This window comes from Amblyomma americanum, chromosome 10 (assembly GCF_052857255.1).
Source record: "Amblyomma americanum isolate KBUSLIRL-KWMA chromosome 10, ASM5285725v1, whole genome shotgun sequence".
NCBI lineage: Eukaryota > Metazoa > Arthropoda > Arachnida > Ixodida > Ixodidae > Amblyomma > Amblyomma americanum.
Window position 1 is genome coordinate 59,860,003 of NC_135506.1, and position 12,348 is coordinate 59,872,350.

Below are 12,348 nucleotides of genomic sequence, written 5' to 3' on the forward strand. Positions count from 1 at the left end.
TATCTGAATCCTTGAACAAGCTCTGCTTTGAGCCATTTTTGTTGGTGTCCAAGTCCATCGCTGATCTCTGAACTCTTCATCTGACATTTAATTATCCCACCTTCTTTGCTGTAGTATTGCAATTTCAATGAGTGCCTTCGCCATTATTGATTATGTGTTTGTGCAGAAAAATGCTGGGCAAAAAATGAATAAGTTGAGACGGGAATTGCTGGCTGGACATTTATCTTCTTTTTTTATTTGTTTTTCAGGTTGAAAGCTTGTCTTCTCACATTTTTGATGAACTCCAACTCTCTACTTTAGCTATCCATATTGTAACTGGCAAGACATGTTCCTTGCCTTCTGTTCTAGCTGCAGTGCACTGTGTTCAGCCGTGTTTTGGCATTTGTGATGACATGCTCTTCACGTTCAAGGAGCATTGAAAAAATCCTCTGCCTCTTTCTTTTTGAATTTTTGATGTTGTACTGCTTTCCTATATTTACACAGATTTGCTTCGTACATTTTCACTGCCTGTTCTCATGGGCAGGTAATTTCTGGCCATTTCATGCTTCATCTCCCTTCTGCCATTGAAGCGGCACCTTGATTTACTGCTGAACTGTAGCTGTGGACATTTCCACGAAATTAGTTGAAAATCCTGTTTAGAGATCAGGCCCGTATAATTAGTAGTAGGCACTATAGCCGACGCTGATCAGAACAAATTTTAATTGATGATTCTAACTGTCGAATTGCTGGATGGAGATTCAGTGAACTTAGTTACAAATACTGTGTTACGTGTTTGTTTTGAGTTTCCATCGTTTCCTTGATGTATTTGCGTTTTCTTAATGTCTTCTGCAATTGTGTACATGCACAATTTAAGGAGTAACAGAAAATATTGTTTAGAAAGTGTAACCAACATTCTTTCCTAATTGCTTCTTGAACTGTTGAAACTTCTTATTCTTTCTCAGCTTCTAGATTTCACCTATGTGCTTCCATGTGCTATGTGGTTTTATGAGTAAGCTCGAAGCAGGCTTCTAGATATGGTATGACAGGTAATAATTATAATCATTAACACACATTAGTGTTTGCAATCAAAAGTTTTTGTTTGTACATGCTTATGGGATGAAAGCTGTGTTGTGCAGTCTGAGAGCTCCCAGTCAGCTTCTACTCGGCCCCACCACTGAGTGTTTTAACTAGGGACATATATTGTTATTCCATGAGACTGCTTGGGAAGATTGTGTATCCCACAATGCTCCATCCATGGCTTCATTTCCTGGTTGCTGGCTCTTGCTGAAAATTATTTTTTGAGGCCATGTTATGAGGGGAATTTTTTTTGTGTGTGTGTGGTTGCAGCTTTTCATGATGTGAGACTATGGTTTTATGTATGGATGTCTGAAACATGGCATTCATAAATTAGATTTCTTTAGAGCCCATAGATTGGTTGCTAACTTGCAATGGGTGCTTTGCACCTTAAAACGATTTCTTTAAATTGTGCTTGATCCTGTTCTGAATTTTTTTATGATCTGAAACTGGTGGGCAAGGTGAAGGTGTGAAAGAGAGTGCTGGTTTTGCTGCTTTTTGCAATTTTGTCTATTACTAAAAGTGGCCGGAACGCATGTTAGTTTCTTATACTGTCGGTAGGCTTTTACCTAAAATTTCACTGCGTTTTTTTCCTGTGTTGGGCTGGGGATGGCTTTTCATGCTGAAGAATGCATGCTGCTTTGCCAGGTGAACTTTTCTATATGAGGATGAAGTTTTCTTCAAGTCTTACTTACTTGCTCAATTTGACAGCAGATATTCTGACACCATAACTAAATCTTTGAGAATGTGTCATCAAAATATGTTAGTCCTTTTGAAAGGTGGGCCAGCAGTCATTCGTGCCTTGAAAGTTATTCATTCCATTTTACAAGATATGTGCTTTCTTCTGTTGCCTAGGCTCAACCAGAACTTGCAACAGGAGGGACTTACTGCCTCAACAAAGGCAAGAAGCAGGAAGAGCCCGTTTCCTGTGCCCTGAGTGTGGGTACTCCACCAATATCCACACTAACTTCAAGAGACACCAGAGGACACACACCGGAGAGCGCCCCTTCCAGTGCACCCAATGCAACAAGAGCTTCATCACCAAGTTAAGGCTGGTGGAGCATATTCGCATCCACACTGGTGAGAGGCCATACCAATGTACACATTGCAGCAAGAACTTCACTCTGAAGGTCAACCTGAAACAACATCTTCGTATCCACACAGGCGAGAGGCCGTACTGATGCACACATTGCAGCAAGAACTTCACTCTGAGGGGCAACCTGAGAACATCTTCGTATGCACACAGGCGAGAGGCCATTACAATGCAACCTGTGTCCCATGGGTTTTGCAAAGAGTACACACCTAAGTCGTCATATGCTAATCCACACCCACAAAAAATCGTCTGTGTGACGCTTCATTTTCAGCATCTTTGCAGGAAACAATAATGACAATAGTTCTCAGCTACGATGTGTTCTACCTGCATTGAGTGATGACAGGACACATTTACAGTTAAGTGATCTCTCTTCTGAACATGCTAGAAGACTGCTTCAAATCCATGTTGCTGTTTTGCTAGAGTCAAAGCAGCATGTTGTGCCCTTTTAATACGTTCAAGTACTGTTTGCATGTATCTGCTGCAACCAAATTGGTGGTGCAGTCTTCAACTATGTTGTCTTCATGTAACCACCTTCATAAGTTCTGCAAGCTGGGCCTTCGCTATCTTTTTTTTAATTCAGCAAATAAACTAACCGGAGACAAAGTTTGTCTTTGGACAAGAAAATTTTGTTTTTTTTAGCTACCGGTACCACTTACTTCCCCAAAGTTGGAAAACTTACGAGCAATTGGTGCTCAAAGATGTTCACTCTCGGTATTGACTCTCATTTATTGGCATTTATTTCTATGCTTGTTTGGTGCATGCTCGATGATTATTAATGCCTGTTTCATAATGATGCGTTGTTTTTACATTTAGGCATTGCAATAGAAATTGTAATGCTGATCCTTGCTGGTCCATATTAATTGCCTGCTTTGTCTGATGCCTCATAGTACACAGGAAACTTAGTTCAGTAGTTCTTTTTGTCTTTGATGCTTGCTCTTGGCTGTAGGTTTTGATGACACATTTCTGCATGAAAGTCAATGCAGGATTTATTGCTCTGCCATTTCTTGGTGTACTAGCTGCTGAGTGCGATTCAATGATTCACCTAAATTTTGTATACCCCTGTCACATGGGCGGTTTCAATGCCCAGTGAGCCAATGGTCGTCGCACTCATTGGGGATCTGTCGGTACCGCACGGCAGTTTTCAATGAGCATTGAACTCTGGATATCCTCTCAATGGATGTTTGCGAATGGTTATCGGAATTCTTTGTTGAATCGACGCATCTCATCGAGAGAATCTCAGGGATACCAAAATGTCCAATGTGGGACTCTTTTTTTCTAATTTCTGAGGAGTTTTGGTGTTTAACGCACCACGTGGCAAAGCTAGGCCTAAAGCGGTGCAGCATTCCACGGCAGACCAGGGTCGCGGCAACACCTTCAGGGGATCACACCCGGCTTGTGATGTCGACCAAAGCTCGAATTACGTTAGTCGTAGAGGGGACGCCGGGCAGACCTGATGAATTTGAAGTACCCAGCAAGCGGTAGGCTAGCAAGAAAGGGAAATGCGTGCCACCGGAGAATATCGCGCAGTTTTTTGCGAAGCAATGCGCTGCTAAAAAGCAAGCGGGCAGAAAGATAACTGCGAATTCGATAAAGAAGGAGATAACGCGGAACCCGAATGGAGCCGAAAAGATCCTTTTGCAGCCACGCGACGGCATGGTGCACCTAGTTTAGTGTGGCACCGCCTCTTTGATTGACGAAATAAAGAGGAGGCGGGGACTCAATGCACATGTGGAGGAGGATGACGTCGTCTCTTTAAATATGTTGTAGTCACTACGAGCGCGGAGAGAAAGCTGCACTGTGCGAGCTCTATGCTCATCATGTTCGATGACGAGAAGATAGCAGCGACAGCCTACGTGGCGACTCCGGAAGACTTCGGCAAGGGCGTGATCGACGACATGCGATTAGAGTTTCATTAGCGCGAAGACGCAACGTGCGCACGGCCCTGAATATTCAGTGAATTTACCGTGTTGCGAATATGTGCAACAGTACCTATAGGCACTCTAGCGCAGGTGGCGCGAACATATTAATTTTTTCTTGCATTTTGTGTGCAAACCTACTCCTGTGTTTTTTTTTCCTGTCCCTATCCTACTTAGTTCTTGCTATCCTCTCTCTTTGCCTGTAATTCCGCCAGTTGCAGTTCTGGTGCTTCAACGATTAGATAGCAATCGCCAGGCCGCTAACATTTTTAGCTTCCTTTTTACATTTTCGTCGGTTGTTGTAGTTGCCTGTGTAGTGTTTGCAATCTACTACTTTTTCGAGGTGTGGCGCCGGGCGAGCTGCAAGTGCTTTTAAGCACAGAGACCGCTGGTGTAAGAGGAAGGAGCCGTTTCTATGGAACGATTATCATTTTCCCGCGACTTTTAAATGTGCCATGATTGGTTTCCACAGCCTACGACACCAACACTGGAAGCAGGGTATTTTGCCTACCACGCCTTAGGCCTTTTCTTTAGGTTAACTTTCTCTGAAGGGGTACAAGATGCATCCAATAATGGTGGCTGGCTTGTCTGTAGTTTGTATGCCTTCCTTTCTGAGAATACTGGCCAAAGTTCCGCTGACACGTTTTATGTACAACTGCATACGCATTTCGCATCCGGCATGTTCTTAGCATAAGTATACAGGTGTGTTCATTGCATTCTTTTTGGTTTTGGATGATCCATCTAGTGAAGAGTCTTGGGTATCCATGTCTTAGAAATCAGGAAGACAGACCTCCATTTCTTAGAAATGTTTTCTTTTGCTGTTGATGAGTTTGAATAGTGCAATGGCAACCTCGTACCGAGATCAATGAGATGAAGTGTTTTCTTCAACAAAAGTAACATGGTTAGCTGAAAGACCATTTTCCGAGCACTTCCACCCAAAGGAACCAAGCGCCAGGCTTCGAGAAAACTTGTGCCCATTGGATACCAGTGGGTACACGGCGGCACTGGGGAACGAATCACACACTGTCCTTGAGCAGCATGCTTAATGCGATATGTTATTGCTGTTGTCGCTGATTTTAGAACAATTAAGCAAGAATTGGGAATCGTCTTAACTAAAACTTGCTTGAATTTCTCCCTACTCTTCGGGCACAATTTTTGCCTGTGTTCCTCCCACAAAGGCTGCGAGAAGATGCACTGTTCGCAGCATCAAACGGATGAAGAAGGGTAGGGCCAGTAATGTGAAGGGCCAAGGATGATGTGAGTAGGCGCATTGGTGGGGAGAAACTATTTTTCGAGAGCTACACAGGCAACCAGTTGCAGGGTGGTGAGGTGAAGGAAGAAAGGACAGTGGAGGGGGTCTCCTGCTGTGCCTTTGCCTGCCTTTCTCTTATAGCGATAGCTATCACTACATCACGGTAGCACTTCGAGCCTTTAGCGTGGTAGCGTCAGGTAGCTGACGACGACGACATCAACAACATCAACAAGGAGGAGAAGAAGGAGAAGAAAAAAAACCTGAGGTGGAGCTTGTTTCTGCAGCAGTATCATTTCGACATAAAGTGCAAGGGTAAATTGAATGGAAACGCGGACACACTTAGCCGTTCTTTCTGTGCAGCTTCAGCGCGCTTGACCATCGCGTCCTGGCCGCGGGCGAGTTGCTTAGGTCGAGCCGAGCGCCCTAACTTCTCGGCTACTGATCCGGAGTTCCCGGGTTCGAACCCGACTGCGGCGGCTGCGTTTCTATGGGGTAGAAACGCTAAGGCGCCCGTGTGCTGTGCGATGTCAGTGTACGTTAAAGATTCCCAGGTGGTCAAAATTATTGCGGAGCCCTTCACTGCAGCACCTCTCTCTTCCTTTCACTCCCTCCTTTATCCCTTCTTTACGGCACGGTTCCGGTGTCCGGTGATATGTGAGACAGATACTGTGCCGTTTCCTTTCCCCAAAAAGAAATTTAGAATTTAGTTTCGCTTAAGTCTGCTGAATGTGGAAGCTAGAAGAATTTCAGCACTAAAACTGTGTTTGGGAGCTCATTAAGGGGATTGTTTAAAAAAAATAAAAAAAATATCGGGACGCTGAAGTTGCTTTACAGACTGGGATGTTTTTTTTCACAACATTCGCGAGGCAGAAAGCGCCGCAGTGCATTGAAGATACATGGGGATACATGGAGCAGAAAAGCGGCGTGCGATATCGCTCAGCGCTAAGGCTAAATGTTATCAACGAAGGGCATAACTGTTAAGTGAGAAAGCCTGCCAAAGCAGCGACGCTGACCCTTCTGTTAAAGTGGCAGAAGTTGATTTCGACGCCGCTGCACTGACTGTAGGATGCGGGCATAGTTATTTAAAAGAATTTGCGTGTTCGACTGAACGAAGCCGGCCTAACTTGGGTTGCCCGTATAGCCGCGAATATTACCAGGGGCGCGGTTTTGCTCCCACACTGATACCTTGAGGAAACACGACCATTTCTATCCGACATTAGGTCATGTCCTCATAAAAAAAGAGACAGTTTATGCTTGATGAATTATTTTATTGGGGGTGATGGTGGATATGCGCGGCAACACAGTTCCTTGTTTTGATAGCCAGAAAGCCACTCTGTTACACACCTGTACATGAGAATGATTCAACCCGTGTACACACACGTGACCCGGTCAATCCCTTCCTTTATTTTGCGAAAACGCAGCATTTTCTAGCATAAATCCTCACCTAACAAGATAAGCCTGTATACCCTTGTTTGCACATTTCTCAACGCGGTTCCATGTGCACATGTGCTTTCCGGAAGACCTTCCCATGGTCTAAACAATGTGACATAAAGAGATTGCAACTCAATGTGCAAAATTGCTTTCCCCACAGAGCCGGATCTGAAACATTCCTCCGCCACCTCTGCACTCCCGTTTAAAGGCGCCTCGTTATGCATCACAGCCTTTCTTATTCCGCTATGTGAAATTGATACAGCAAGAATTCCAGCAATCTCGAGGGTACATTGTTCACACGTCACAAACAGCGTTATTATGGTTAGAGCTAGGACGTGGATGGAGGTGCCACCCATTCAAGAAAGTGAGGGAGCTTTTGTTCAGCCAACAAAAATGCTTCCTGCCTCCATGAGAAGTCATCTCGGGGATGCAGTAAGCACAGCGGAACAAAGCGATGAGGTCTCACCTGAATGCCGCGATAGCGTGGCTTCTAACTGTTAACACTTCTCTTGGTATAGTTTCGTGCTCATGTTTCTGCGCCCCAGCCAGCCTTTGTAACTTTCTATAATGGAAAAAAGAATGAAAAATTGCCTCTCTTCTACCGATGCAGACACCTTTGCTGCGCAAGAGTTTGTGCAAGAGTCGTTTGTGGTTTTTTGAAGTCAAAAGTGAATCCACAGGTACAATAGTATCCATACTCGGAATCATATTTTGAAATGGAGCTCACTAAGTTGAACAGGAAAGGTTTTTTTAATAATCCAGGTTGGTTAGGTTGAGAAAATTTGACAGACTGTAAAATAGAAGAAACTAACTAGAGAGGGCGTTTGTGTTTGGTCGATAAAATTTTGTTTTCTTTTTAGCTACTAGTACCACTTAGCAACGCCAAACTTGGAGAACTTACGAGCAATTGCCGGTGAAAGATGTTCACTCTTGGCATTCGGTCTGAGTCTGAAGGTGGTACATTCTCCAGGCGACTTATATGCACTCATAGCCTGTTAAAACCACCTGCTTTCTGCATAACCACACGAGGTGCATTGGTAGCTCATGGCTCCCTCCAGGACTCCTTCATTGAAAATCTCATCAGCTTTCTTCTCAAGAGTAGACAGGTGTTTGGATGTGCCAGTTTGGCTATGAAGTCTGTCAAGATTTTTTGTTATGTGTACCCTGTAAGAAAGTTTTACAGTGACCATGTTTAATGTATTGCATCAGGTAAGAAAAAGTGCAAGAGGTCCGCGTGAACAACATTCTTACCTGATGGCAAGCTGATGAAGACAGGACTACATTAGGATGGTGATGGCATGATTTAATGGCTATGGGCCTATCATGAATGCTGGGTGCCACGCTACTGCCTACTTTGTCGTATTCTAGTCCGCAACAATATGTTAGTTTTGTGCTCAAGAACAGTAGCCTGAAGGAAACTCACATATTCTTTCATTTTCGATATCTGTTTACTGCCCAGGAAAGCTGGGTTTTTGTTTTTAGTATTCTTTGTATAGATGTTCTCTGACTCTGGTCTAGACATAACGATCATCGCTTAGAATGACTAGATTTTCTATTTTTCTTAATATCGTTATACAGTCGAGCCCGCTTATAACGAACATGAGCATCACGTGGCGTCCATTCGTTATATCCCGAAGCTCATAGTAAGTGGACCACAGCTTTAAAGACAGTTGCTTGTCGAAACACAAAATTTTTTCTGTGCGAAAAAGTTCGTGATGGACGTCTGTTCCTGCAGCGCAGATCCGATGTGGGAGGTTCCCAGTTTATTTAAAGCAGAAGCTTTCTATCGCCAAGGCCCTTGGCATAGACAAGCTGTCTGAGGCTCTCTATGTAGCTCATTGCTACAGGCACGCTTATGGGTGCTGACTCCGAAGTTTTATCCGATTCCTTCGCGTCACTCTCGTCTCGCACTTCAGAAACGATGCCCTCGTCCGTGTACGGTTCCGTGGTGTCACCGTCGCCGTTGACAGAAATAAAATCATTCCAACCAATGTAATGACCCCCCATGTTGGAACCGATGACTCGCTGCCACAAATCGCCGCCGGTCTGGTCATCTTCCGAAGCATCAGGCTCGGCATAACACACTGTGTCGATGAAGCCGGCCTTGCAGAAGCAGTTCCGCTCGCCAGTGGCTGTCACCTCCACCCGGGCCGCTTTCATCATCTCTACCGCTGAATACAATGGAAATGGGCACGGTGTTCCCGTCCGCCATCCTGGAATACAACCAGGGCCCGAGATTTGAATGAAGCCATCGAGATGTCTGCACCGCAACAATAGTGACAAAAGCACGCGATGGGGTAGGCGTGCAATCTGCACAGGCGGCAATCAAGCCAATCAAGCAAAAGACACAGAGGCGCTGCGCCAGCCAGCAGAGAGACCAATGAGGGGCGTTCGTGAGCGTCAGTGCAGCCACCTCTTGGCTCCCACGGAAGGCCTCCTTCATGAAGCATGGCCTCGGCGATCGGCACAATCGGCTCGGTTGATCGCGGAGGCCACACGTGGATTTGCAAGAGAGTGAGGAGAGGGGAGCAGAGTTGCGAAAAGGGGTGCTGGAGGGCGATGTTGGAAAGCGCGTCGGCGGGGAAGGGTAGCTTGCTCGGGAGCGGTGTGAAACGGGGCGGGCAGTTGGCCTGCAATGAGTCTCGGGAAAACATGCTGTGCGCCGGGCCCACAAAGGTGTCGTAGGCAGGTTAAAGGGGCCCCGAAACACATTTTCAGTGTATTGTTTTGCCTGTTTGTTGCATAGAATGATGCCAATAGTGATGCTATTAGCATCGGTCGTACCGTGTATACTGTGGTTTTTAATATTTTAATTAGCTCGCAAAAAAAAATTCGTGACGCTGACAGTGTCACCATACAGTGGCAGTTTTTAGCAGCGGATATGACATGATTTAGTGGGAGCTTTGATGATTGGACAAGAAGTAAATATACTGAAAATTGTGTTAATAACTAGAGATACATTTTCTCAAGTTTTTGTGTTTTATATTACATTAACAAAACCAACTTGTTTGCCCTAGATAAAAGCACTGTAAAGCAAGAACTTGAAAACAAAAATACACCACCAGAGGCTCTGGGTACTTTTTCATCGAAGGACTTTGAGCCTCTCTGTAAACATCCTACGACCTAGCATTCAACACTTATGGCTACCCTCTATGTGTCTGAGAGAGGCTTTGCGGAATAGATCTGGTCGAGCCATTGAACTCTATAAGCGTTTGTTTCGGTCTCAAGGAAGGATGCGTTCATTTCACATTTAGCAGGGAGTGCACAAGGTTAGCTTGTGGAGGATCACCGGGCGGCGGCGCCATATGGCGCCACGTTTCGGTCAACAGCGCGCACTCCTTGCTCGCAGTGACCAACCAGCGCGCTAGGAGCGACAGGCAATGGTTGGTGGTAAGCAGTAGCGGTACGTGCTATGCTAAATGTGTCTATCTTGCGCAGGTTGTTCCACCATCACACTCGTGCTCGAGTTCGGATCCATAAGTAAGGGAACGTCACTGATCAGTGTCCCCTTCTGTGCTGTCGACATGACGATGAAGCATCGCTGGGTCAGCTGGGCGTTCACATGGTTGTTGTAACCATGCAAACGGCGCTGCCAACCTTGCCGTGAATGAATTACAGAGAACAGGCAACCATGGAGTGCAAACTTCCGCAACGTGCTCATATAGGCTGTTTTGATTGGTCGCACTAAGTGTCGTCATTGGGAGAGTGAAATGGGAATGGGAAGCTGCACGAAAATCAAGTTGAGGGCAGCATTTTGTTTGCTTGTATTTTGAAATTTCTTCATTGAATAACTTCAGTTCCTATGCATCGATTCTCGTAATTCTTTTTGAGTCAGCATTTGTGTGACAAAGAATCCATCTGAACTGTTACCGGCATTCATTCAAGTGGTGTTTCGCAGCCCCTTTAATGGCGCTGTACGATTGTTTTTTTCCGCATGCAGATGCGCCTTTGCGATCATGCGCACGGGCACGTGAGGGCGCGTTGCGGATGAGGTGCTGTACGATCAAATTTGCTGCATGCGACCGAGCGGACGACTCCGGCGTTCTGATTGGCACGCTCGTGAGTGCTGCCCATGCGGCAGCACAAGTATGTGCCGTAGCAAGACACAAAGATATCTTGCTGTACGAATACCCACACAGTGATATTGTGGCTCACCCGAGATATGCTTAGCTGCGAGATTTTTCGTAGCAGGTAAAACTGCGATCGGCTGTGATAGCCATGGATCTCGGCGTGGCCGATTCTGACGTCCGCGAGCGAACCCGCAACAAACTTTGCAACACCGCAGGCAAGGTTGTGGGAAACAAAGTTTGTGCTATTTCTACTTCAGAAAGTAAAAAAAGTCATCACACCGGGATCATGACAAAACTCGTTTTGCCGCTCGTCGGCTAGACTCCGCTGAAGACCACCCATATATGCTACCATTCTAACTACGATGTAAGATTTTTGCCTCCTAATTTTGAAGAGTGCTCTCATTGAAAGTTACGCTATTCCCTAACGTGCAATAATGATTTCAGAACGACGACGCGATTCATATCACGAATTCTCGGAGCCAAGGATACGGGACTAGAACAAGGTATAGTTAGCAGTGCATATTCGATTGTTTGTAATTATAACAGGGAAATTCACATAACTGAGATCAGGCACAGGTTAACTCATCATGTATTCAGACTAGTACACTGCAGTCTTTTTACATGTATTATATTTCCCTATATTTTGTAGCTTTTTCATTAAACCATGCTCACTTTATTTGTCATCTATAAACTTTGGTTGTCACTGTCAAGTTGGTTAAACATTCCTCCTTGTCTCTCCACTTAATTGTTTTTGCAAAAGACACTTATATATTCATCGATATAAGAAGCATGGGTCGGAATTGTGCATGTATTAAAAATTCCATATTTTAGCACACTGCAGTCGAATATGAACCCGAATGCACGAGAAAATTGACATCCCCAGTGATTTGGAATATGCAAAATCATTTGTAACTACAGCAGTTTTGCACTTCACAGAAGAGTGATCGTGCAAGAGTACTGATTTCTCTCTATAATGTTATTCGGTTCGTTAGAAAAGCCAAAATTGAAATAGCACTGTGTGGTGACAATTAAAGGGGTCAATCCATCTATCACTGTGATTAAATGCATGTCTTTGTTTTTTGCACAGTGACAGCGGGCAACCACTTTTATCTTAGCAGTCATCCCTTAGCTCATATTGCAATGAGAATTGTACAAGCTGGAATGCTGCTGTGCAAACAAGCCTGAAGTGTTGTGCTCAGAGCCAGTCAATGGTGAAACATGCAGAAACAAGCTGGTATGTTTTCTGTACAACTCTAAAAAATGCTGAAAGTGCCTATCTGAATGAAAACAAAGTGGTTGCTTTGTACTTAGTAAAAGGCCATACATGCCTTTCACCTTCAGTGTAAACACAACATGATGTGGGAGTTAGTAAACTGGCTTACATCTGGACGGCTCCTGGATGAGGTTGCGAAAGAATACTTCATATATTCAGGGAAACAGGATGCACTGACCATGCATTGTGGTTATCACAAGCTGAGTTTGTCGAAATATATTTACAAGGTGAAACTTGTGTTGTTGCAAAATAAATGAAGT